At 46.2% G+C, this 27,080-nt stretch overlaps 2 protein-coding genes across 3 annotated transcripts in view; one reads left to right on the top strand and one right to left on the bottom strand.

Moving 5' to 3' along the window:
* Window positions 1-27,080, bottom strand: part of LIAS (lipoic acid synthetase) — a 939,974-nt gene that overhangs the window by 806,356 nt on the left and 106,538 nt on the right. The window lies entirely within an intron of this gene.
* The window catches only part of SMIM14 (small integral membrane protein 14), a 40,960-nt gene continuing 29,095 nt past the window's right edge, over window positions 15,216-27,080 (top strand). Inside the window, exons 1-2 of one of the 2 annotated variants that reach the window (XM_049790198.1) lie at window positions 15,217-15,493; window positions 16,519-16,584. The gene's annotated coding sequence lies outside the window, so the exon portion shown is untranslated. Of the gene's footprint in view, window positions 15,514-16,518; window positions 16,585-27,080 lie in introns of both variants that reach the window. The other variant, XM_049790199.1, reaches the window with a different exon arrangement.

Genomic DNA, 27,080 nt, shown 5'->3' with positions numbered 1-27,080 from the left:
GTGTGGCCCTTCGGTACAGAGTCAGAAAGACAAATACCAGATGATTCCATTCCAGTGTGAAATATAAATAAATGAAACTCAGGAACAGACGGAATCAAGACAAAACTTACCCTTGGCTTCTTTTTTTTTTTTTTTTTTTTGGTTTTTGGGCCACACCCGGCAGTGCTCAGGGGTTACTCCTGGCTGTCTGCTCAGAAATAGCTCCTGGCAAGCTCGGGGGACCATATGGGACACCGGGATTTGAACCAACCACCTTTGGTCCTGGATCGGCTGCTTGCAAGGCAAACGCCGCTGTGCTATCTCTCCGGGCCCTACCCTTGGCTTCTTGTCAGGACCTAGGCAGCTGGAAGGAGAGGAGGTGGGAACAAAGGATGGAGTGCTCCAATGGGGAGTGGTAGAAAGTTATTTGTGCTTATGGGGGTCACATACTTCTTGTGTCTGGGGAGATGTCAGTCAGTGAACTGGCAGCCTCAGGCACATGAGGCATGTACTTTATGAAGAATAAAACACTTTCAGGGCCTCATCTTGCTTTTTGAGTTTCAACATGACAACAAATCTTTGCTTTTCCAGAAGTCTTATTTTTCTCAACAAAATTAAACTTAATTTCTCACTTAAAGACTTTGAGACAGGGATGTGGCTTTTTTTTTTTTTTTTTTTTTTTTTTTTTAGGAAGAGGGCCCACACCCAGTGATACTCAGAAGTTACTCCTGGATCTGCTCTCAAGAACAACTTCTAGGGGCTGGAGAGATAGCACAGTGGTATCTTGTCTTGCATGCAGCAGATCTGAACAGACGCTGGTTCAAATTCTGGCATCCCATATGGTCCCCCATGCCTGCTAGGAGTGACTTCTGAGCGCAGACCCAGGAGTAACCCCCGAGTGCTGCTGCCGAGGGTGTAAACCAAAAACAACAACAAAAACTATTTCTAATGGGGTTCAGGGGAATACATGGGGTTCTGGAGATTGAATCTGGGTCAGCCACATACAAGGAAGATGACCTACCCACTGTACTATCACTCTGGTCCAAGGGATGTGTTTATTTTTCTCACCCAATTATCTTGTTTATTTTGCTTATTTATTTATTTATTGCTTTTTGGGCTACACCCGGCAGTGCTCAGAGGTTATCCTGGCTCTGTACTCAGGAATTGCTCCTGGCAGGCTCAGGGGATCATATGGAATGCTGAGGATTGAACACAGGTTGTTCAGTAACTCAGAAGTTACTCCTGAATTTGCTCTCAGGAACTACTACTAATGGTGTTCAGGGGAACATACGGGGTGCTGCGATTGAACCTGGGTTAGCCATATACAAGGCAAATACCCTATCTACTGTGCTATCGCTTATAGTCCCCAATTCTTTAAAACATTTTTCTTTTTAGTTTTTGTTTTTTGGGTCACACCCAGCGGTGGCACTCAGGGGTTTCTGTTGGCTCTGCACTCAAAAATCGCTCCTGGTTGGGCCGGGCGGTGGCGCTGGAGGTAAGGTGCCTGCCTTGCCTGCGCTAGCCTAGGACGGACCGCGGTTCGATCCCCAGGCGTCCCATATGGTCCCCCAAGAAGCCAGGAGCAACTTCTGAGCGCATAGCCAGGAGTAACCCCTGAGCGTCATAGGGTGTGGCCCAAAAACCAAAAAAAAAAAAAAAAAAAATCGCTCCTGGTTCGGGGAACCATATGGGATGCTGGGAATCGAACCGGAGTCTGTCCTGTGTTGGCCATGTGCAAGGCAAACACCCTGCTACTGTGCTATTACTCTGGCCCTAAAAAATTATTTTAGCCACACCCCATGATACTCAGGGGTTACTCCTGGCTCTGCACTCAGAAATCACTCCTGGCTCAGGGCACTATATTGGATGCCTCCAAATTTGAGGCATATTTAAATCCAGGCTGAGCACATGCCAGGAAAGTGTCCTACTTGCTATATTATTGCTTGGGCCCTCTTCCCAATTCTTTTTCTTTCAGGTGACTAGCTTTCCCCTAAGGATTTCTAAGGAAATATGAGTGGAACTGGAGGGTCACAGGGGATAAATAAAATTTAGAGAAGATAGAAACTTTTTCCCTTGGCCCATCTTTATTCTTTTATTTTTATTTTATTTTATTTTTTTGTTTTTTGGGTCACATCCGGTGGCACTCAGGGGTTCCTCCTAACTCTGCACTCAGAACTCGCTCTTTGCAGGTTCGGGGAACCATATGGGATCCCGGGATTGAATCCAGGTCCGTCCTGTGTCGGCTGCATGCAAGGCAAACGCCTTACCACTGTGCTATCTCTCTGGCCCCGCCTTGGCCCATCTTTAAAGCAATATTCCCAAAGTATATTTCATATTTCTGTAGTCAGAGCTAAGTTACGGGGTGGGGGTTGTTCATGTTAAAAGCAGGATGGGAAATTACTTAACAGAAAAAGAAACATGTGGTTCAGTCTCTACCACACAGGATTATATTCTTGTGTGAATTCTAGATAGTTAATGCGGGTGGACTCTTAGAAAAGCTTTTCTACATTCCTTGCATTCATTGGGTTTCTCTCCAGTGTAGATTTCCTGGTGTCTCCAGAAGAAGTTTCTGTAGAATCCTATTCTTTACACTCATCATTTTGGTTCTCTGCCCCATAGTATGAAGGCCTGTTAATAGGTCTCTAAGTTCTTCTGACAAGATTTTAGTGGCTTTGCTGGCTTCATGATATGACCTCAAGCACTGGGCCAGGAGTAACCCCGGAACATACTCGGTATATCTTATTTTATTTTATTTTATTGTGGTCGAAGCGAATTACAATTCTCTCACAGTAATATTTTAGGCACATAGTGACAATAAGTGAGGGGCATTCCCACCACCAGTGTTGTCCTCCCTCCACCCCTGTTCCCAGCATGTATCCCATATCTCCCTCCTTTACCCCTGTAATGCTAGTGCAACCGTTCCCCCCTTGTATAGCTTGTTGTAGATTGGTTATCAATTCTGTTGTTGTTGACTTTGGATTTGGTATTCATGTCTGATCAGTTTTTATTCCACCAAATGAACATTCAACTGTCTGGCCTTGGGACCATCTGGGCGAAGAAGGAAAAAAGAAAAAAGAAAAAAAAAAGGGCAAACAAAAAAAAAAAAAGAGAAAAACTAGGAGGAGTTCATCTAGGTTTTATAAATATCCATTTAGAAGAAGGAAGGGAAAAAAGAAGAAAAAAGTAGTAAAACAAAACCAACCAAAAACAAAAAAAACAATAAGGGAGTATCAACAAGATTACAAAAAGAATAAACATGTAATAAGTCAAAAACCAAAACCATCAGGTATGAAAAAAGAAAAAAAAAGAAAAGAAAAAAGAAAGAGAAAAACAACAACAACAACAAAAGAGCGAGCAAACAAACAAACCAGACCAGCAACTTCTTTTTTTTTTTTTGTTTTTGTTTTTGGGTCACACCCGGCAGTGCTCAGAAATGGCCCCTGAAAGGCACAGGGGACCATATGGGATGCTGGGATTCGAACCACCGACCTTCTGCATGCAAGACAAACACTTTACCTCCATGCTATCTCTACAACTCCTTGTTTTTGTTTTTGTTTTTGGGTCACACCTGCCAGTGCTCAAGGGTTACTCCTGGCTCTATGCTCAGAAATTGCTCCTGGCAGGCTCAGGGGACCATATGGGATGCTGGGATTCGAACCACCAACCTTCTGCATGCAAGGCAAATGCTTTACTTCCATGCTATCTCTCCCGCCCCTCAGCAACTTCTTAAAAAAAATTAAAAAAAGGTTGTATTTCAGGGGCCAGGAAGGTGGCGCTAGAGGTAAGGTGTCTGCCTTGCAAGCGCTAGTGTAGGACGGACCGCAGTTCGATCCCCTGGCATCCCATATGGTTCCCCCAAGCCAGGGGCGATTTCTGAGCGCATAGCCAGGAGTAACCCCTGAGCGTCAAATGGGTGTGGCCCCCCCCAAAAAAAGTTGTATTTCTTCTTTTCTTCTTCTTCTTCTTTCTTCTTCTTCTTCTTCTTCTTCTTCTTCTTCTTCTTCTTCTTCTTCTTCTTCTTCTTCTTCTTCTTCTTCTTCTTCTTCTTCTTCTTCTTCTTCTTCTTCTTCTTCTTCTTCTTCATAGGCATGGTAAATATAGGGAAAATTACAGCGGGAATTCCCTTGGCCTAAGAGATACATGGTTTCTCTGCCCTTCAAGCATACTGCCATGGGAACAACTGCCAGCTCCATGCTCACTCACTTGCATGCCCCAAGGTCTTTTTATGGTGCCAGAAAACTCCAGTCAGATGTGGGTGATGATATCCCACCTCTATAGTTGGAGATCTTGTTATTTGTGTAGGCCATAGAGTGAAGGCTAGGAGAGAGTTTTTCATTATGGTTCTAGAAGTTCTGTTCCATCTCTGTTGTAATCAGTCTACTGTAATTAGTGGTCTTGATTTTTTTTAGAACCTAGAACAGAGACTAGGCCCCCAGGGTATAGTCTTTCACCATAGTTCCAGGAGTTCTGCCCAGTCACAGTTGTCAAAGTTAGACCTCCGGAATAGAGATCTTGGTTTTTGTACAAATCCTAGGCCGAGGTCTAGGCTAGGAACTTCCTCATTGGTCCCTTGATAGGTTCTGTCCAGCAGATATTTGTCAAAATCAGTCTTCTGTATTTAGCAATTTTGGTTTTTGCTTAGGGCAAAGGATGACATGTCTCCTGATTGCATCATACCATTAAGTACTGAGATGGGGCAACCCTCTCTTAGCTCAAGTTGTTGCATTTCCTCATGTCAGGATGTCATGTTAAAACTGGTGCAAGTTGGAGCCGGAGAGATAACATGGAGGTAGGGCATTTGCCTTGCATGCAGAGGATGGTGGTTCGAGTCTCGGCATCCCATATGGTCCCCTGAGCCTGCCAGGGGTGATTTCTGAGCATAGAGCCAAGAGTAACCCCTGAGTTAAGCCCTGAGTAACCCCTGAGCACTGCTGGGGTTACTGGTGCAAGTTGGTGCCGGGGCAGCATTTGGAAACTCGATATATCTTAAAACAGATAGACAAAAGCACAGTCTCATACTCTTATACATTTCAGCTTGCGATGGGCTCTTGTTCCTGCTAGTGTGAAATGGTTTTAATAGACCATAATTAGAGTGCTTACGGGAGCTCGTTGTCATTTATTTGGTCTCTGTTTCTCACCTGTTATCCTTTTTTTTTTTTTTTTTTAATTTGGTTTTTGGGCCACACTAGGTGGTGCTCAGGGGTTACTCCTAAGGCTGCGCACAGAAATTACTTCTGGCAGGCTAGGGGACCATATGGGATGCCAGGTCAGTTGCATGCAAGCAAGTACCCTACCACTGTGCTATAGCTCTGGTCCATCCAACCCCTCTTGAAAAATATACATTTAGGAGCCAGAGTCATAGAACAGTAAATAGGGTGTTTTTTGTTTGTTTTTTTGTTTTTGTCACATCCGGCAGCGCTCAGGGGTCACTCCTGGCTCTATGCTCAGAAATCGCTCCCGGCAGGCTCAGGGGACCATATGGGATGCTGGGTTTCGAACCACTGTCCTTCTGCAAGTAAGGCAAACACACTACCTCCATGCTATCTCTCTGGCCCCATGAATGTTTGTTTTGTATGTTACCAAACTGAGTTTTATTCTCAGTATCCTACATTCTTTTTTTTTGGGGGGGGGGGGGAGTCACACCCAGCAGCACTCAGGGGTTCCTCCTGGCTCAACACTCAGAAATCGCTCCTGGCAGGCACTGGGGACCATATGAGATGCCGGGACTTGAACCACCGTCCTTCTGCGTGTAAGGCCAACGCCTTTTTTTTTTTTTTTTTTTTTTTGGTTTTTGGGCCACACCCTGTGACGCTCAGGGGTTACTCCTGGCTATGCGCTCAGAAGTTGCTCCTGGCTTCTTGGGGGACCATATGGGACGCCGGGGGATCGAACCGCGGTCCGTCCTAGGCTAGCGCAGGCAAGGCAGGCACCTTACCTCCAGCGCCACCGCCCGGCCCCACAATGTTGTTTATTTATAGTACTGGTGTACAAAGTTATTGCACCCTTCCCTCCACCACTACCAAAGTTCCCAAGACCCTCCTCCTTTGTCCTCATGTCACCTCTGGTTTCCCTGCACTCCCCCTAAAACTCCCCACACTATTAGTCAGTTTTGTAATCCCAGGACAGGGATTTGTCATAGTTCCAGACGGTCTTTTTCTGGGGGGCGGGGGTTTTGGGCCACACCCAGCAGCAATCAGGGATTACTCCTGGCTCTACCACAGGAATCACTCCTGGCAGGCTTGGGGATGCCAGGGATCGAACCCTGGTTTGTAGCTTGCAAGACAAGTACCCTACCCACTATACTATTGCTCTGGCCCCAGTTCAGTTCATGCTTTCTTTGGTTTGTTTGTTTTTTTTGGGCCACACCCGGTGACACTCAGGGGTTACTCCTGGCTATGCACTCAGAAATTGCTCCTGGGGCCCGGAGAGATAGCACAGCGGTGTTTGCCTTGCAAGCAGCTGATCCAGGACCAAAGGTGGTTGGTTTGAATCCCGGTGTCCCATATGGTCCACCGTGCCTGCCAGGAGCTATTTCTTTCTTTTTTTTTTTTTTTTTTGGTTTTTTGGGCCACACCCGGTGACGCTCAGGGGTTACTCCTGGCTATGCGCTCAGAAGTCGCTCCTGGCTTGGGGGACCATATGGGACGCCGGGGGGATCGAACCGCGGTCGGTCCGAGGCTAGCGCAGGCAAGGCAGGCACCTTACCTTTAGCGCCACCGCCCGGCCCCTCCAGGAGCTATTTCTGAGCAGACAGCCAGGAGTAACCCCTGAGCACCGCCGGGTGTGACCCAAAAACCAAAAAAAAAAAAAAAAAAAAAAAAAAAAAAAAAGAAATTGCTCCTGATTTGGGGGACCATATGGGACGAGGGGGGATCAAACCAAGGTCTGTCCTAGGCTAGCACAGACAAGGCAGATGCCTTACCATTTGCACCACTGCTCCGGCCATCAGCATTGTTTTTTAATTTGGCCACATGTGGCGGTGGTGTTTAGGGAACCATATTCCAGGGGGGTTGAGTCCTATACTTAACCCCTATACTATCTTCTTCCTCTGCCTTGATCCTATATTTATAACACTGGAATAGGAGGCAAGAGACTATAGAGTATAAACAGGGGTCAGAGTTACTGTTAGGCATGTTCTTTTTGTCTTGGTGTGGTTTGAGGTCACACCCTGTGGTATTTGGGGATTAGCTCCTCCCAGTTTAGTGCTGAGACATGTGGGTGTCTCAGTAGTCAAACTGAGATTCCTGTATGCAAAACAAGTGCTTCAACCCTCTCCTGGACCCCTGGCTGCTAACACTTCTCGCAGCCTTGTTCATGGTAGTGTTCATGGCACTCCTAGCTTTACTGTCCATAGTAAGAGACCTTGAGTATCAATCAATCCTTGAGGAGACTGACCTCACTCTTAGCAAATAGTTGAGCTGGCTGAGATTTGAGAGACAATTATCAAGTGTGTGCACAGTAGGTCTGCAGCACTCAATGGACTGAAGCACATGCCTTGTATGGAGGATACCCAGGTTCAATCACTGGATTGACAAAGTCAGGAGCAACACCTGAGCACGGAGCCAGTGTAACCTTTGGGCAACACAAGATATGGCCCCAAATCCAATAAATAGGGCTAGAGAGATAATACAAGGATTATGGTGCTCGCCTTGCTTGCAGGTGAACCTGATTCAATGCTGGGCACCATGTAGAGTCCTTCAAGTACTGCCAGGGCTTACTTCTGAGCACACAGCCAAATAGAATTGTGGGTTCCACTTTATGTAGCCCAATTCTCTCTCTCTCTCTCTCTCTCTCTCTCTCTCTCTCTCTCTCTTTCTCTCTCTCTCTCTCTCTCTCTCTCTCACACACACACACACACACACACACACACACACACACACACACACGAGCACACCAAAAGACAGATGTGGCCTCTGGCCATATGCAGTTGAGCACAATCAAGTAAGTTTGACCCCACAGCCACAAAATCCTCTGCAGACCTGCCCAGCATAACCTACTAGCAAGGAGGACACAGTTCCTGTTCTGCCCAGGTATTCATCCACAGTTAGACTCAGCTCCTAACTACTGTGATGCACTCATTTTGTTACTAACCCAGACCTTTATTTTATTTTATTTTGGTGGGGTTTTTTTTGGGTCACACCTGGCAGCCCCTAGGGGTTAATCCTCAGAAACCAGGGATTATGCTCAGAAATCGCTCCTGGCAGGCTGGGGGGACCATATGGGACACCGGGATTTGAACCACCGTCCTTCTGCATGTAAGGCAAACACACTACCTTCATGCTATCTCTCTGGCCTCAATCCAGACCTTTCTAATTTATCTTGACACAGGGTCTACCATCCAGTCTGGCACCTAGACACTGCGGCTTATGCCCTTGGTCACTGCCCAGGTCCAGTGCTCCCTTGAGGCAGTGTGATCTTGATCCTTTGGTTACTATTCAGCTTGATCTTGGCACAGAGCTGCCATGAGTATATGCAACCACACATTTATGGTCCCTGCCCAGCCCTCTCTCTCATTACTGCCATTGTAAGGCCTGTCTGGTACTCTTCACAGGGACCCCACTGTTACCCAGGTTGGTCCACTGGGCACATAGGCCCTTTCCAGGCATCTGTGAGCAAGAATTTGTCAATACTTGCCCAGGCCTGCTCAGACTTGACACATTCATGCTGCAGCACCCTTGTTAGGTAGGTACCAACTCCCAGTTACCCCCAGAACTATGTGTCATAGGCCCTGTTGTCATTAATAGCTACTAATAATTACAAACGAATTGCCCAGACACATCTGACCTCAACACTCCAGCCCCTGTAGGATGTCCTTAAAGCTAAGAATTTGTGGTGGATGCCTGGGCTCCCACAAAAATGGAACCAAACCCTGGTAATTGCAATCATGAACTCATAGCTGTCATTAAGGCCTGCTCTATCATGGTACTCTGGTCCAGGTTCCTAAACAGAATCAAACAGTAATGAGATGGAGGAATTCACCCACAGAGGTTTCAAGATCAAAGCCCTTGAAGAATCCTGAGTACAATATTGCTATGAAAACTTCCTGAAGGACCGGAGCAATAGTACAGTGGTAGGGCATTTGCCTTGCACGTGTCCAACCCTAGACAGATCTGGGTTCGATTCCTGGCATCCCATATGGTCATCTCTGGGGCCTGCCAGGAGTGATTTCTGAGTGCAGAGCCAGGAGTAACTAACGCCTGAGCACTGCTGGGTGTGATCCTAAAAGCAAAACCAAACAACCAGAGAAATCTTCCTAAGGGGCCAGAGTGGTGGTGCAAGTAGTAGGGAGCTTGCCTTGCATGAGCTAAACTAGGACAGATCGTGGTTCAATCCCCTGTCATCCCATTTTGTTCCCCAAGCTAGGAGCAATTTCTGAGTGCATAGCCAGGAGTAACCCCTGAGCATCATTGGATGTGGTCCAAAAAGCAACAACAACAAAAAAATCTTCCTGAAGCAGTGGCCCTCCTGATGTTTGTAGAAATGACTTCAATGAAGTCACAGAAAGTAGGATAAAAGTCCAAACATCCATAATGTTTGTCCTGAGGAAAAAGCACAATAGAAAGGCTCAGTAGCAGAGGCTCAATAACATTAAACACAGATTCAGTCAGCTTGAGAATAGGGCAAAGGAAACCATCCAAAAAGGCAAAGCCAGGACCTAAGAGAGAGCTAATGTGGTTAAGGCACTTGCCTTGCATGTAGCCAACTTGGATTTAAACTCCCAGAACCCTGAGCACTTCCAGGAGTATCCCTCCAGCACAGAGTCAAGAATAAGTCCTGGGGCTGGAGAGATAGAGTGGAGGTACGGCGTTTGCTTTGCATCAGAAGGACGTTGGTTCAAATCCCAACATCCCACATGGTTCTCTGAGCCTGCCAGGAGTGATTTCTGAACATAGAGCCAGGAGTAAGCCCTGAGCACTGCCAGGTGTGACCCAAAAACCAAAAACCAAAACCAAAAAAAAAAAAAAAAAAAAAAAAGAATCAGGTACCAGGACTGGAGAGATGGCATGCAGGTAAGGCATTTACCTTGCACGCAGAAGAAACAGTGGTAAGAATACTGGCATCCCATATCCCATATGGTTCCCCAAGCCTGCCAGGAGTAATTTCTGAGTGTAGAGCCAGGAGTAAGCCCTGAGTGCTGCCGGGTGTAACCCAAAAACCCAACCCCCCCCAAAAAAAAAAAAAAAAAGAATAAGTCCTGAATATTGCTGGAGGGGCCCTACATGTGAAGTGAGTCAGAAAGGAAAAAAAAAATCTCACTTGTTTGTGAAATGTAAAGAAACAAAGCAAGAAATTAGTACCAGTAGAAAGGAACCCCAAGACAGTTTAACAGAAATGTGAACTTGAATATATATATATTTCTTTGTTTGAGGGCCAACCAGGTGCTATAGAGCTCAAAGGCTATTCCTGGCTTGTGCTCTGGAGTGAACCCAGGCAACGCTAAGGTAAGTGATGCCAGAATTCAAACCAGGTCAGCTGCATGCAAAAAGTATTTTATCTCCTGTACTATCTATCACCTCTCTATCCCCTGTAATATTTAACCACAGCTCTGCACTAAACTGTATGCTCCTCATCTCATATGTCAAATGACAGTATTTGACGAAAAGATCTTTAAGGATGCACAGAGTGTTACAGGAGTCATAAAATTGGGTCCTAATACAACAGGAAGGGTCTGAGAGATAACACGGGTTTGGAGTGGGGAGGATACTTTTCTAGCACATGACTGATCTAGGTTGATTCCTGACATCCCATATGATCCCCGCAGCACTGCCAGGAGTAATTCCTGAGTGCAGAGCCAGGAGTCATCCCTTTGCATCATTGGGTGTGGCTAAAACATAGAGAGGGAAAGAGAGAGAGGAGAAGAGAAGGGGAGGGAGAGAGAGAAAGAGAGAGAGAGAGAAAGAGGAGAGAGAGAGAGGGAGAGAGGGAGAGAGAGAGAGGGAGAGAGAGAGAATGTAGAGTTGGCCTCTGCATGTTGGAAAGCAGCAAAACCTGCCAGCATCTTATCTTGGATTTCAGTCTCCAGAACTGTGAGAAAATCCATGTCTGTTGCATAAGTCACCCTTTTTGTGTTATTCTGTAATGGTAGTGTGAGAAGACTACATCAGCATTCCATGATAATGAGGGCTGGAGATATCACTAAAAGGGCTGAGTGAGCATGCTTTGAAACCACCGCCTCAAGGTACCTGAATACTACCAGAAGTCAGCAGCATCCCTACCCACCATATCACAGAGCCATGAATAGTCCTGGAGCCCACAACAAAATCAGCTCAACAAGGGAAAGTGAAAGCAGGGCAGGCACACACCTTACTACTGTGCTATCTCTCAAGTATCTGTACTATCCAATTTTCCCATGATTTACTTTTAATGATGGTGATAATTTATTTTTATTTTTTCATTTTAAGTAAAACCATATTTTTTGTTTTTGTGCCACACCTGGCAGTGCTCAGGGGTTGCTTCTGAATTTGCTCTCAGCAATTACTCTTGGTAGGCTCTGGGGACCATATGGGACACCTGGGTTCAAACTCGGGTTGGTTGCATGCAAGGCTAATCTTTGTTCATAATTGAGTTTCAGTCTTACAATGTACCACCCCTTCCCCAGTGCACGTTTCCCATCACCAAAATTCCAGTTTCCCTTCCCCTTTCCTCCTGCCTGTCTCGGGGGGGGGGGGCAGGCATTTTACTCCCCCCCCCTCTAGCTGTATTGTGTGTGTGTGTGTGTGTGTGTGTGTGTGTTTGGTTTTGGGGCCATGCCCGGCACTCAGGAGTTACTCCTGGCTCTGCACTCAGAAGCCACTCCTGGCAGGCTCGGGGGACCATATGGAATGTCAGGAATGAAACTCGGGTTGGCTGTGTGCAAGGCAAAGGTCCTACCTGCAGCGTTATCACTTCGGCCCCTCCATAGCTGTATTCTTGAAAGCGTATGGGTGTAGCCAAACACACAAGACTTTCAGTTCCAAAAAAGGAAAGTTTGACAGATTGAAACCCTATGTTACAGGGTCAGCTTGTGAAATTGACTCATGCTGGAGAGTCTTCCAGGTCTCAAAACAAATGATTTCACTAGTGCACCAGTGTTCAAGACTCCAAATTAAGGCGAAGCAGCTTAGCTGTGGACTTCTAACCATAATTAAGTAGGAAACACAGAGTTTTACAAGAAACTTGAATTGTCTAGAAACTTCCACCTGTGCTTAACATTCACTTTCATAAAAGTTCTCCAGACTGCATCCTAATTAGCTGAAGGAGACTGGGTGATTGGAGGTGATGAATCAAACAAATTCTTTTCCTTGAAAATGTCAGCAAATCAGTACAAGGCAGGTATTATCTACAGTCAACTTGTGCCTCTTTCCCAGGATAGGTAGGTAGGGAGGTACCTCTCTGAAATCTTTGGGGCACGCATCTTTTATTTTACTAGTCCCTTTTTAAAGTCATCAATTCATGGACCTAAGAAAAAGCAACATCCCTAACTTTTGCCAAAAGGGGTAATTTCTCCTATCTCCTTTAGGCTTAGTGAGGAAAAGAGAAAAAATTGAGTCAAAAACCAGCTGACAAAGATTTATAGTTATCATAAAAAGAAAAACAAGATTTTTCAAAATTTACAGTATCAAGAGAGAAGACAAGATTAGGGAATTTTAGGGGCATGGGTGTGCCCAAAACACCAAAGCACAAGAACTGAAGCAAAACAGCTAGATTAGGGGCCTGAGCTATAGCACAGCAGTAGGGCATTTGCCTTGCAGAAGGCTGACCCAGGACGAACCTGGGTTCAATCCTCAGCATCCCACATGGTCCCCCAAGTCAGGAGCGATTTCTGAGCACCTAGCCAGAGTGTCACCGGGTGTGGCCCCAAAAACAAAACAACAAAACAAAAACACCCCAGCTAGATTAGGTAAAACACTTCAAAGAAGAGTTTTAAAGTCACATAGGCCTTAACTGCATTTCTTTTTTTGCTTGTTTACCTTTGTAGTGAAATATATAAAATATATAAAAACGGTGTTTCTTTCATGAGAGTTACTAGGGCTAAACACTGAAATAAACTCTTTTCTCTCCCATCCATTTTGTCTGCAATTCTTTGACTTTCCTTAATCTTGTGTTTGGTTTTGGTTTTTGGATCATATCTGACGGTGCTCAGGGGTTACTCCTGCCTCTCTGCTCAGAAGTTGCTCCTGGCAGGCACAGGGGATCATATGGGATGCAGGGATTCGAACCACCATTCTTCTGCATGCAAGGCAAATGACCTACCCCCATGCTATCTCTCCTGCCCGACTTTCCTTAATCTTAACATAGAAAGTAGGATGCCAGAATCTGGTCTAAAATGAAATGAGGGACTGGAGAGATAGCATAGCAGTAGGGCATTTGCCTTGCACATGGCCAACTCACGAGATGGTGGTTCGATTCCCGGAATCCCATATGGTCTTCCGAGCCTGCCAAGAGCAATTTCTGAGTGAAGAGCGTTGCTGGGTGTGACCCAAAAACTAATAAACAAACAAATAAAAATAAAATGAAGTGAGGTTGTCTTCACTTTCATCAATTATTTCTTTTATTCTATGTAAAGTAAAAGCCACAAAGGCTAGGATTGGCTGCTCAAACTTCCCATGTCCCCTTCTCCATTGTCCTTTTTCTTAACTGTTTTTTTGGGGTAGGGGTCACACCAGGAGGTGCTCAGGGCTTACTCCCGGCTTTGAGCTCAAGGATGGCTCCTGGTAGTGCTCCAAAGGTGCTCTGGGGACCATATGGGATACAGGGATCAAGCCCGGGTCAGCTGCAAGCATTCTACCAGTTGTACGTTGTCTTTGGTCCCACTTTCTTTTTGGGGGGCTATACCCAGTGGTGCTTAGGGTTACTTCTGGCTCTGAGTTCAGAAATTACTCCTGACAAACTGGAATACTGAGGTTTGAACCGGGGTCAGCAGTGTGGCAAGGCAAACACCCTAGCTAAGGTGCAGGCCCTATGGACCCTCACTTTCTGATCATTGGTAACAGCCAACTCCCAAGTTTTCTCTTGAACTTAATTTCAATAGTAAAAATGGGATCGATTACTATCATAGTGGTCATGCATCCAGTCCATTTTCCTCCCGGTGAGATAGTACAGTAGTTAAGGCACTTGTATTGCACGTAGCCCTCCTGGGTTAAATCTCTGGCATGCATAAGGTTCCCTGAGCTAGACCCCTGAGCCAACAGCCAGGTGTGGTAGTAAGCCTTGAGCACTGCCTGGTATGTCCCCCCCCCCCAAACCCAAAACAACCTGAGGCCAGGGAAGTGGCTCAGAGACAAAGCACTTGAAGCCCCTGCACTTGTAATGGCCTGAAGTTTTATCACCACTGGCTGGATTCTATCCCAAAAGTCTCAAAAGAACAAAAGGGCCCCATCTGGGGGCCCGGAGAGATAGCATAGCAGTAGGCCATTTGCCTTGCATGCAGCCACCCTGGAGGAACCTGGTTCAATTCTAGGCATCCCAGATGGTCCCCCCCAGCCTGCCAGGGGCCAATTTCTGAGTGTAGAGCCAGGAGTAACCCCAGAGCATAGCTGGGTGTGGCCTAAAAAAACCTATCAATCAATAAAGTTTTTTAAAAAAATAAAAAATAAATAAAGTAGGGGCCGGGCGGTGGCGCTGGAGGTAAGGTGCCTGCCTTGCCTGCGCTAGCCTAGGACGGACTGCGGTTCGATCCCCCGGCGTCCCTATGGTCCCCCAAGAAGCCAGGAGCAACTTCTGAGCGCATAGCTAGGAGTAACCCCTGAGCGTCACAGGGTGTGGCCCAAAAACCAAAAAAAAAAAAAAAAAACCAAAAAAAAAATAAATAAAGTTAAATAAAAAGACCCAACCTCCCTATAGATCCCTATCATCCCTAGTATGATCATACTATATGATCCCTAGATCATCCTCAAGGCTCAAGGTTGCAGAGAGCAACCTGGGCCACACACCCCACTGCCACCACATCTTTCTTTCCCAAAGCTCCCGGGGATGGCAAAGCCCTGCGTGTCAATGGGAGGCGCAGAGTCAAAACCAGGGCCAACCCCGCCCGCCTGAGACGTCACACAAGGCCTGGGGGGAACTAGAACTAGCTCAACGCAGGCCCAAGCCTGGCCCCGCCCACCACATGTAGCCCCGCCCCTTCCCCGTCCCCGCGCCTCGCGCCCCGAGGCCGCAAAGCTCGCGTGACCTTCTGGCCCAGTCCATCCCGTCCCATCCCGTCCCGCCTTCCTTCCCGCGGCACTGGGCATGCGCGGCGAGCGCGCGCGCATGCGCGTTGCGGCCGGAGCCCGGGAGCTGTAAGCTCCCCGAGCGCAGAGAGCCGCTGCTGCAATCTGTTGCGCCGTCGCCCGGGGGAGCCGGCAGATCCGGGTCCCCTGGCCGCCGGTGACGTGGGCAATCGAATCCAAACACAGGCCGGGAGGAAGCCGGCGTTGGTGGCGTTCCCGAGGGCAGCTCCGGGAGGCCGTTCCTGCCGAGGCTGGGCGTCTGCAGCTCTCCCCGGGGCTCCCAGCCAGCCAGCCTCCCCGCCCGTCGCTTGTGTTCTGGGCGGGTGAGTCTCTGTCTGTCTGTCTGTCTGTCTGTCTGTCTGTCTGTCTGTCTGTCTGTCTGTCTGTCTCTCCCTTCCTTCCCAGCGTCGTCTGGCCTGGCCCACCCCCCTTCCCGGGGCTGTCTTGGGGGGCTCTCAGACTGGACCTGGGGCCCCCTCTCTGCTTTGGAAGGGGTTCTGGACCCCAGCCCAGCCTGCCCCCCATTAGGCAACTCTGCACGGGCCCAGGAGCAAGTGGTGCAGTTAGGCTCTGAGATGTGCAAGAAGCCAGACTTTTGGGGTGGGGGATCTAGGGCTGGAAAGTGGAGACAAACTACGGGTCTTCTTTTATTTTATTATTTTTTGATCTTTAGGGCCAGACCAATCAACTTGGGTGAAGGCGCATCCTGGAGCTTTCAGAAAGCAAAAAAAAAAAAAAAAAAGAAAAGAAAAAAGAAAAAGGAGTGTTAGCTGGAAGGAGAAAAGCTTGCCCAAGCTCAGAAATCTACACTATATGTTTTGGGGGTTTTTGTTTTTGTTTTTTTGGGTCATACCCCAGGGATTCCTCCTGGCTCTGCACTCAGAAATCGCTCCTGGCAGGCTTTGGGGAACCCTATGTGATACCGAGGATCGAACCCCAAGTCCATCCTGGATAGGCTGCTTGCAAGGCAAACCCCTTACTGTTTGAGCTATCCCTGAAATCCACACTCTTGTGTCTGGGTTTTTGGATGGAGTCGCCAGAGGTTGTGATTGATGGACCACGACAGGAAAGCTGCCAAGCAGCAAGTGAGAGTCTTTTCTTTCTTTCTTTCTTTTTTCATTTTGAGTCCTCTTGCGTTGTAAGTGAAAAGGATTCCCTGTCCCGGTTTGGCTCCAGCCAGAGCTGTGTGTGACCAGTGCAGAGAGAGAGAGAGAGAGAGACAGGCTGTGGCACCCCTTGGTCTCCGGGACTGATTCGTGTGCCAAGAATTGGCCTCAAGTTCCTTTGCCGCCCGTTTAAAGCCAACGTTTTCTGACGTGGCTGTTTCCCTGTGTTGCGTTCCATCCAGGCTTGTGCGCCCCAAGAGGGCCAGGAGAACCTTTCCAGTTGTTGGGGTTTTCTTACACCATCCAAGGTAGGGCCTGGGTTAAGATACCTTTGCTGAGAGTGATTTTTTTTTTTTTTTTTTTTTTTTGGCATCAGGTGAGTTGGGTGAATCATTGATGGAATTAGGCATGCTTCCATTTATTTCCCCTGTGTTGTTTGTTGGTATGCATGAACTCGGTGGGTGTCGAGTGGAGACCCTACCCGGCTCTCTAGAGATCTCAGAAAGCCCTTCCACTAGTTGCCCTGGCCACCCAGATAGATATTCCCTAGTTTTGCAGCTCTTGGTAGCCCGTGGACAAAACCAGCAGACTAAACCTTCGTGTGCTGACGTGTATTTTAAAAAAGAACACCCTCCCCCCCCCAAAAAAAAAAAACCTCTCCAAATTCGTTAGTTGAAGCTTTTCTTTGGTAAATCATAGAAGGACATGCTTAACAATTGCTTTTTACATCCTGTCCTGGTGCATTTTCTTTTCTCTTTTTGGATTTTGGGCCACACCTGGCGTGCTCACTGCCTCCTGGTTCTGCACTGAAGGAATGACTCTTGGTTGACTCGGAACCATATGGGATGCTGGGGATAGAACTTGTCTGCTGCTTCCAAAATAAATGCCCTCCCTGTTGTACTATTGCTCCAGGCCCCTCCACGTACAATTCTTTAGGAACTTGTCTCACTCACTGAAAACTCTCTGCTCTTGTAGAAAATGGTGTTCTTCTAAGAGTTCGAGGGTATGCAAACTTTTTTTTTTTTTTTTTTTTTTTGGTTTTAGGGCCACACCCGCTAACGGCTCAGGGGTTACTCCTAGCTATGTGCTCAGAAGTTGCTCCTGGCTTGGGGGACCATAGGGGACACCAGGGGATCGAACCGAGGTCCGTCCAAGGCTAGTGCAGGCAAGGCAGGCACCTTACTTTAGCGCCACCGCCCGGCCTGCAAACTTTATTCATTTATTTATTTACGGTAGTTAGTTTTTGGGCCATACCCGGCACTCCTGGCAGGCTTAGGGAACCATATGGGATGCCGGAGATCGAACCCAGGTTTGTCAGGGTCGGCAGTGTGCAAGGCTAACGGCAAACATGCAAGGCAAACGCCCTACCGCTGTGCTATCGCTCCAGCACTGTGGGCTGAATTAATTTTTCTTAGTATTACAGTTAGAATTCTATTGAATTAAATATTTTCTACGTTTCTGTTTAATTTGGGAGGGGGCTTGGGGCCGCAACCAATGACGTTCAGGGGTTACACCTGGCTCTGAGTTCAGAAATCGATTCTGGCAGGCTCGGGGGACTATATGGGATGCCCGTCAGTCCCGGGTCGGCCATGTGCAAGGCAAAGTCCTTACTGCTGTGCTCTCACCAGCCCCCGCCTTAACCTTTTGAGTTTACTAGTAACTGAAGATTTTGGCTTATTCTAAATAATCTGAGAATTGGAGAAAATGTTGATTAAACTAGATAAGCAAAGAAAAATAAATTGATTTTAAATGAAAAGACTCCTAATCACCAAAATGTTAGCAAGAGTTTGCGGTTTATTTTATTTAAAAAAAATATTTTGGGCCGGGGGCCGGAGAGATAGCATGGAGGTAAGGCATTTGCCTTTCATGCAGAAGGTCATCAGTAGGTCATCAGTTCGAATCCCGTGTCCCATATGGTCCCCCGTGCTTGCCAGGAGCAATTTCTGAGCATGGAGCCAGGAGTAACCCCTGAGCACAGCCGGGTGAGACCCAAAAACCAAAAACCAAAAAAAAAAAAAAATATTTTGGGCCATGCCCAAGTGCTCAGGACTTACTCTTGGCCTGCTCCAGAGGTACTAGGCATTTTAACAAAGATTTTTTTTATCTTTTGTTTGTTTGTTTTATCTTTTTTTTTTTTTTTTTTTTTGCGGTTTTTGGGTCACACCCGGCAGTGCTCAGGGGTTATTCCTGGCTCCAGGCTCAGAAATTGCTCCTGGCAAGCACGGGGGACCATATGGGACGCTGGGATTCAAGCCGGGATTCAAACCGATGACCTCCTGCATGAAAGGTAAACACCTTACCTCCATGCTATCCTCCGGCCCCTGTTTTATCTTTTTTTGGTTTGTTTTTAAGCCACACCCAGGTGTTACTCCTGGTTCTGCTTTCAGAAATTGCCCCTGGCAGGCTCTGGGGATTTTATGGGATACCGGGAATTGAACCCAGGTCAGCTATGCACAGGGCAAATGCCATCACTGTTCTCTTTGTGTGTGGGGGGGTAGGGGGATAATTTTCTAGACTTTTTTTTTTTTTTTTTATCTTGATGCCTTTTTTTTTTCCTCTCACACCCAGCAATGTTCAGGGGTTACTGTTTTCTCAATGTTCAGGAATGACTTCTGATGGTGCTCAGGGGACTATATGGAATACTGAGGACTGAATTGGATTAGCTGCATGCAAGAAAAGTGTCCTACCTGCTGTACTATTGCTCAGCATGACATTTTGGTGCCTTTTTATACCCAAATGATAACACATTGCATATGCTTTTTATTTTTTACATATGCTTTTCTAAAGTCTGAATTTTACATAATGATATTTCTTTGAGCAGCAAAATCTTAAAAAATGACAAATAATGAAAATATTTAAAGATGAGAACTTTTGGGCTTTAACTTTAAGGAAATACCAATAAATAAAATTATGTGGTCTTAAGAGGTTTCTTTCCAAATTTACGTTATAGTAAGATTTAAGAAATTGATATGCATTAAGTTTCAAAGTAATGCTTTAAAAAACAAAAAACAAACAAAAAGTAATACTTTGCTTAAGTCTCATATAAGCAGGCACAGAAGAGCCTGACTTGGCAATATAGATCTTTAAAAATATTTTGCTGATTTAGTGATTTGGTTCAGAAGAATGTGTCAGTTCTAAACCTCCATGGTCCTCAGTGTTGCAGAAGCTATTCAGATGTGCTGGCATTTAGGTCGTGGAAGATTTCACTTTACAAATCACGTTTAATTCATTTTTTGGGGGGGTGGGGGGCACATTCAGTGACACTCGGGTTACTCCTGGCTATGTGATCAGAAATTGCTCCTGGCTTGGGGGACCATATGGGATGCCAGGGATCGAACCGCAGTCCGTCCTGGGTCAGCAGCATGCCAGACAAAACGCTCAACCGCTGCACCATTGCTCCGGCCCCACAAATCATGTTTAATTAATTTTAACACTGAGTCTTGTTATGGAAGATTTCACTTTAAAATCACACTTGATTTGTTTTATTAGTACTGAGTCTTGGTTATGTGCCCAGATGTCTGGCGCTTTATCAGTGGCACCAGAAGTAAAGGAAATGTCCTTTTCTCTGGGCTTCAAAGATAAATGCATTTTGGGGGCCAGAGCGATAGCACAGCAGGTAGGGCATTTGCCTTGTATGCAGCTGACCTGAATTCGATCCTCAGCATCCCGTATGGTCCCCTGAGTTGCCAGGAATGATTTCTGAGCATTGAGCCAGGAGTAACCTCTGAGCTCTGCCAGGTGTGACCCCCCAAAAAAGAACAACAAAAGAGTTATTTATTTTAGGAGTCTCGTAAGCATACTAATAAATAACCCTTTTGGGTTCTTTACCAGAAATTTGACCTTAAGCCGTAACATTTCTATTTTCATTCATATCACTTGGATCCAAATGTTAAATGAACTGATGTAGTGGATTTTCACTGGTCTGCCCTCACTTACTAGTGTTTCAGACTGGACTGCTTTCTATAACCAAAGCTTTTGGGTCACACCCTGCGGTGCTCAGGGGTTACTCCTGGCTGTCTGCTCAGAAATAGCTCCTGGCAGGCACGGAGGACCATATGGGACACCAGGATTCGAACCAACCACCTTTGGTCCTGGATCGGCTGCTTGCAAGGCAAACGCCACTGTGCTATCTCTCCGGGATTCTGAATGTTGTTGAAAGTCTCCGGGCATATTCAGGATACAATCTAGACTCCTGGCCAAGACTTGCCATGTCTGGCTCTGCCATTCTTATCTTGACCCTGTATCCATTGCTTGCAGCAATACATCCAGAGTCTGGCCAGTTCATGTCTGCCTGTGTTGGAGTTCCATTGGCATTGCCCCCGCTGCTCCTGTCTCAGGGTATCATGGTTATACCCTGTGGCTTCGATGCTCTCCTCTCAATTTTTCCATGACTGATTTTTTTCTCATTATTCAGGTTTCTAGTCAGATGTGGGCTCTTTATTCATTTTCTTTTTTTTTTGTTTGTTTGTTTGTGGGTCACACTCAGCAATGCTGAGGGGTTACTCTTGGCTTGACATTTAGGACTTAACTCTGAGAGTGCTGTAGTGATCATATGGGATGCTGGGGATTGAACCTTGGTCAGTCACATATAGGCAAATGCCCTACCTGTTGTAATATCTCTTTGGCCTCTGTACTATCTCTTTGGCTCGTTTTTTTCCTTTTAGTTTTTGGGTCACACTCGCTAATGTACCTCTCTTGACTTTGCACTCAGGACTCATTCCTGGAGGTGCTCAAGGGAGCATTGGGGATACCAGAGATATAACTCTAGCCAGCTGCATGTGAGATAAATGCCCTACCCACTGTTCTACTATTTCATCCCTATTGCTTTTGGGTTATTTATTTAGGTTTTTGGGCCACACTCGGAGGATGCTCAAGGGTTACTCCTGGCTCTGCACTCAGAAATTGCTCTGGCAAGCTCAGAGGACCATATGGGATGCCAGGAATCAAATCCAGGTTTGCCCCGGGTGGCCTTGTGCTAGGCAAACACCCTACAGCTGTGCTATCTTTCCGGTCTCTGCTTTTAGTTTATTTATAACATTTAATCATTCTTGGGGCCTGATCAGTGGCACAAACGGTAGGGTGTTTGCCTTGTACACTCTAACCTAGGACGGACCACGGTTCCATCCCCCGGCATCCTATATGGTTCCCCAAGACAGGAGCGATTCCTGAGCGCATAGCCAGGAGTAACCCCTAAGTGTCACCGGGTATGGCCCAAAAAGCAAAAAAAAAAAAAAAAAAAAAAAAAAGAGCCCAAAGATTTAATCATTTTTGGGGATTTCCTTGGTTTAAAACATTTTTTGACCACACCCCAGAGCTGCTGGGAGTAAGGTGTGGGAGACAGCTAGGCAGTGACTAAATCTAACCCTAAGCCTCCAGCATGCAAAGCATGTACATCAACCCTTTGCACTATCTTCCTAAACTGAGTCTATTTATAACTGTTCTCTGAGCTAGTGTTCTGCCATGTTTTTACAATGGGCAAGAAAGTGTTTCCTGTCCCATTTCCAGTCCTATTCTTACTGAAGAGATAGTACAGGGGTTAAGGCACTTGTACCTCTTCAGCCCCTCAAGCACGTTTTCCATCCTCCCAGCCAAACCCCAGTTGAATGTCCAGCACCATATAAGGTTTCCTGAGCATTGTCCTGAGAGAATTAAGCTCTGAGCACTTCCAGGTAGTAGCCCAAAAACACCGTTCTCTGAAATTGTGCATTGAGGAGATGATCTTGTACCATAGCCTGGAGATTCTTGCCTTTTTTTTTGGGGGGGGGGAGCAGGGACCACATCTGTCAGATTAAACCAGGTATTAATTAATTAATTAATTAAACCAGGTATTAATCTTGGTCTACCCTCAGAAATTACTTCAGACAGGCTCTGAGGACCATATGGAATGCTGAGGTTTGGATCCGTTCAGCTGTATGTAAGGCAGCCTACCTGCTGTGCTTTTCTCTGAACTTTCTTGCTTTCTTATACTGAGTTCTTTGTCGAATTAAATTGGAATGTTTTCTCCTTGTGATTCCTTACTCTCCAAACCTGTCTAATACAACGTTACTTTCACAAACTACAGCTATTTTAATTCTTCCTACTATTGACTTCACAATATTTTTGTTTGTTTTTGGTCTTCTCTGGTGATGCTTAGGGGTTCCTCCTAGTTCTGCACTCAGGAGTTACTTTTGGTGCTCAGGGGACCATATTGGATGCCTGGGGTCCAACCCAGGTCAGTCATGTACAAGGCAGATGTTCTACTCCTGGTACTGTCTGTTGCACTGGCACCCAATTTACAATTTGTTGGGGGGGGGGAACTCATAAGTGCTGAGGAGATCTGGGAGCCACATCAAGTGATGATTCTTTTTTTTTCTTTCTTGGTGTTTTTGAGCCACATCTGGCAATGTTCAGATTAATTCTGAAGGGACTCAGGGGACCATATGGGAAGCCTGGGATTGAACCTGGGTTTTCCCTGTGTCAGAACAAGTGCCCTTCCCTCCCACCCATTAGCAATATTTTGGTAATTGGGCCACACTTAGTGGCATTCAGGGGTTAATCCTGGCTGTTCCCTCAGAAATTACTCCTGACAGACAGACTCAGAGGACCATATATGGAATGCCAGGAATCAAACCCAGGTCAGCCACATACAAGTCAAACACTGTACCTACTGTGATATTCACTCTGGCCTTACTGACAATTTTTGACCACTCCGACTATGACAGTTTAATAGTAGGGCCTGAGGATTTTGTGCAGCACTAGCCCTGTGCTGCCAGTGATCGACATTCAGTCCATCTTGGTATTACCAGGGCTGTGCCCAGTGTTGCTGCAGATCATATGGTGCTGGGACTTGTACTCAGTTCCAGTACATAATAGGCATGTATCTTAAGTGCCGTACTATCTCCTTACCTCTAGTTTGTTTTTTAAGGTGGGACTCCACACCTGGTGGTGCTTGGGAATTAAACCTAGGACCTCCTGCATGTGAAACATGGTCTCTGGGGCTGGACCCATACTACAGTGGGTAGGGTGCTTGCCTTGCATGCAGCCAACCCAGGTTCAATCATTGGTATCCTGTATGATATCTTGAGCCCTATAGGAGTGATTGCTGAGTGTAGATCCAGAGTAAGCGCTAAACACTGCTAAGTTTGTGTTGAAAATCAACAATAACCAAAAACATCTTTTTAAAAATATATTCCAGGGCCGGGCGGTGGCACAAGAGGTAAGGTGCCTGCCTTACCTGCGCTAGCCTTGAACGGACCGCGGTTCGATCCCCGGCGTCCCATATGGTCCCCCAAGAAGCCAGGAGCAACTTCTGAGCACATAGCCAGGAGTAACCCCTGAGCGTTACCGGGTGTGGCCCAAAAAACCAAAAAAAAAAATATATATATATATATATTCCAGCCCATTGAGTCTTCTTCCTCATCAGGTTTTTTTTTTTTTGGGGGGGGGGGGAGGAGCGGCAGGGTGGCACACTTGGTGGTGCTCAGGGGTTACTCCTGGCTGGCTCTGCACTCAGAAATCACTCCTGGCACGCTTGGGGGACCATATGGGATGCCAGCATTCAAACCACCTTTTGTCCTGAATTGACTGCGTGCAAGCCAAACGCCAGTGGCTGTGTTATCTCTCCAGCCCCTTCCTCTACAGTTTTAGCTGTTCCGTTTAGATTGTCCTTATGTCATCACAGACTGCTTATTTATCACGCAATCCCCCTTTCTTTTTTGAATCCCCCTTCCAAAAGAGGTGGAAGTGATGGTGGGAGAGTTAGATTAAATCATTTCATTGACTTGGGGAGAGAACTTAATTCAGAGAACTACTGGTTGTCTTTACTTTTTTTTCCTAGTCGTTAATCTGGCTAACTGTAAAATTTAGATTGCTGATGACCTTTATCTGTTTTCTGTTCTAACTTATCCAGGACTTCTGTAAATAGCTAGTAGTTCATTTGCCTTTTTGGCTGTCAGTCTGATCTACTGGATGAGGAGGCCTGTTGATGACATAAAATAGAGTCTCACCTTTCTTCAAGTAAACTATTTTGTAGAAGGAAATTATTTGTTATCTTTCTCAATATTTTTATATATTTAGTTTTTTGGGGCATGCCTGACTGTGGTCAGATTGTTGGTTCTGAGGAATCACTCCTGGCATTGCTCAGGGGACCATACATGGTACTGAGGATTGATCCTGTTCAATTTACCTTGCCTCCTGCAAGGTAAAGTGCCTTACCTGCTGTATTGCTATATGGTTCCTTTTCCAGATTTTTTTTTTTTTTTTGGTTTTTGGGCCACACCCAGCGTTGCTCAGGGGTTACTCCTGGCTGTCTGCTCAGAAATAGCTCCTGGCAGGCACGGGGGACCATATAGGACACCGGGATTCGAACCAACTACCTTAGGTCGTTGGATTGGCTGCTTGCAAGGCAAACACCGCTGTGCTATCTCTCCAGGCCCCCTTTTCCAGATTTTTTTTTTTTTTTTTTTTTTTTTTTTGGTTTTTGGGCCACACCCGGTGACGCTCAGGGGTTACTCCTGGCTATGCGCTCAGAAGTTGCTCCTGGCTTGGGGGACCATATGGGATGCCGGGGGATCGAACGTCGGTCCGTCCTAGGCTAGCGCAGGTAAGGCAGGCACCTTACCTTTAGCGCCACCGCCCGGCCCCCTTTTCCAGATTTTAAATTTTGGTTTTAGGACCACAGTCTGCTGTGCACTCAGGAATCACTTCTGACATTTCCTGTATATGAATAGGATTTAGACACTCTATGCAAAACACAAAATCAATAGTTATATTCTTACATGAGCTACAAAGATTACTCCTTTTTTTTTCCCTTTTGATTGTAAAACTTCTTAGTTACTTTTGCAGGTTTATGAAATCTTTTGGTACATGCGTATTCTTTTTTTTTTTTTTTTTTGGGGGGGGGGAGGTTATACCCGGTGGTGCTCAGAAATTGCTCCTGGCAGGCTCGGGGGACTATATGGGTTGCTGAGAATTGAACCCAGGTCCGTCCTGGGTTGGCCACTTGCAAGGCAAATACCCTACTGCTATGCTCTAGCTCTGGTGCTACATGTGTAGTCTTGTTTTGGCCCACATAAGTACTAACTCCTATGGTTATTTGTATAGTTTGGCCCCTATGATTAGCATTTGCTAAAGAACAGTGTGGCATTTCAAAGTTAGCATGTGTGTGTATGTATGCGCGCGCGTATGCACAAGTGTACATGTGCGCATGTGCAAGGGAAGGCACACAGGGTCTATATCCAGGTTGGTGCTCAATAGATCATGCCTGAAAGTGCTTGGGGGCTTACATGCAGTGCTGGGGATGGATCTGGGTTTCCCAGGTGGAAAACATGTGCTTCAGACCTTTTGGTGGGTGGGGCTGGGGAAAGAGGGCCACACTGCTGTGCTCAGGATTTACTCCAGGCTCTGTACTCAGGGGTCACATGTAGACTCGGGACTTTTAAGGGATACTGGGTGTCAAACCTGGGTTGGCCGCGTTCAAGGCAAGCACCCTATTATTGTTCTAGCCCAAGTAAAGATGTTCTGAAGGAACACCTCATGGGGTTTTTTGGGGGTGAGCTAGGGTGTGTGGAACAGCTGGGGATGAAATCCAGCGTTAGAAGTGTTGAGCTAAACAAAAAAAATGAAGTATTGAATTACTTCTGGGTCATATCCTCAGCCCCCCTGTGCCTTGCTTCAAATAAATTTCTTTATGCTAATTTGAAAAACTACCAATTTATTACTTTTCTTTCTTTCTTTTTTTTGGGTCACACCCGGCAGCGCTCAAGGGTTACTCCTGGCTCTATGCTCAGAAATCGCTCCTGGCAGGCTCAGGGGACCATATGGGATGCCAGGATTCGAACCACCGACCTTCTGCATGAAAGGCAAACGCTTTACCTTCATGCTATCTCTCCAGCCCCAATTTATTACTTTTCAAATTAAAAAAAAAATACAGGAATACCAGTTTTTAGTTGTACAGTGGAAATTATATTTTGCTTCTAACATGTCAGTGTTTTTTGTTTTAGAGAAAGTTACTTTCTTGTTGCTTATTTTCATCTTGAACTTTCATTTCCTTTCTTGTATTTCAGTCTGAGCACAGATGTGTTCAGTTTAGTGAAAACACAGATGGAAGCTGGTTTTTGCTTGAATGCTCATTGACAAAGAGGTGCTGAACTTTCAAAATGTAGCAGCAAATAGGGGCCAGAGAGATAGTACAGCGCTTGCCGTGAAGGTGGTTGATCCCTAGTATCCCATCAAGTACTGCAAGCACCTCCAGGAGTAATTCCTGAGTGCAGAGCCTGGAGTAAATCCCTGAGCATCTCTGGATGTGGCCTCCAAACAATAACAACACAACAACAAAATAGAGCTAATAAAGGTACTTCAAATCAGATTCTGCTCCCTTCTGACTACTACTTTATTTCATAGTATTCTTTTTTTTTGGGGGGGGGGGTTGGGTCACACCCAGCAGCGCTCAGGGGTTACTCCTGGCTCTGCGCTCAGAAATAGCTCCTGGCAGGCTTGAGGGATCATATGGGATGCCGGGATTCAAACCACCAACCTTCTGCATGCAAGGCTTACCTTACCTCCATGCTATCCCTTTGGCCCTTCGTAGTATTGTTCTTTTGGAAGTTGGTGGGGGTGGTTGTGGTTGTGGAGTTGTCACATCTAGCTTTCCTTGGGGTTTATACCTGGTCCTGCACTCAGACATCATTCCAGGCGGGGATCCCAGGTAGGCTTTGTGTTAGGCAAGCATCCTACCTACTGCACTCTCTCCAGCCATTTTTTATAGCATACTTATTTCTTTGTTTTTTTTTTTTTTTTTGGAGGGGGGCATCCCCAGTAGTGCTTA

The sequence above is a fragment of the Suncus etruscus genome, chromosome 16 (genome assembly GCF_024139225.1).
Source record: "Suncus etruscus isolate mSunEtr1 chromosome 16, mSunEtr1.pri.cur, whole genome shotgun sequence".
In the NCBI taxonomy this organism is placed as follows: Eukaryota; Metazoa; Chordata; class Mammalia; order Eulipotyphla; family Soricidae; genus Suncus; species Suncus etruscus.
Note: the sequence above shows the minus strand (reverse complement) of the source record. Positions and strands in the feature narration are given on the sequence as shown.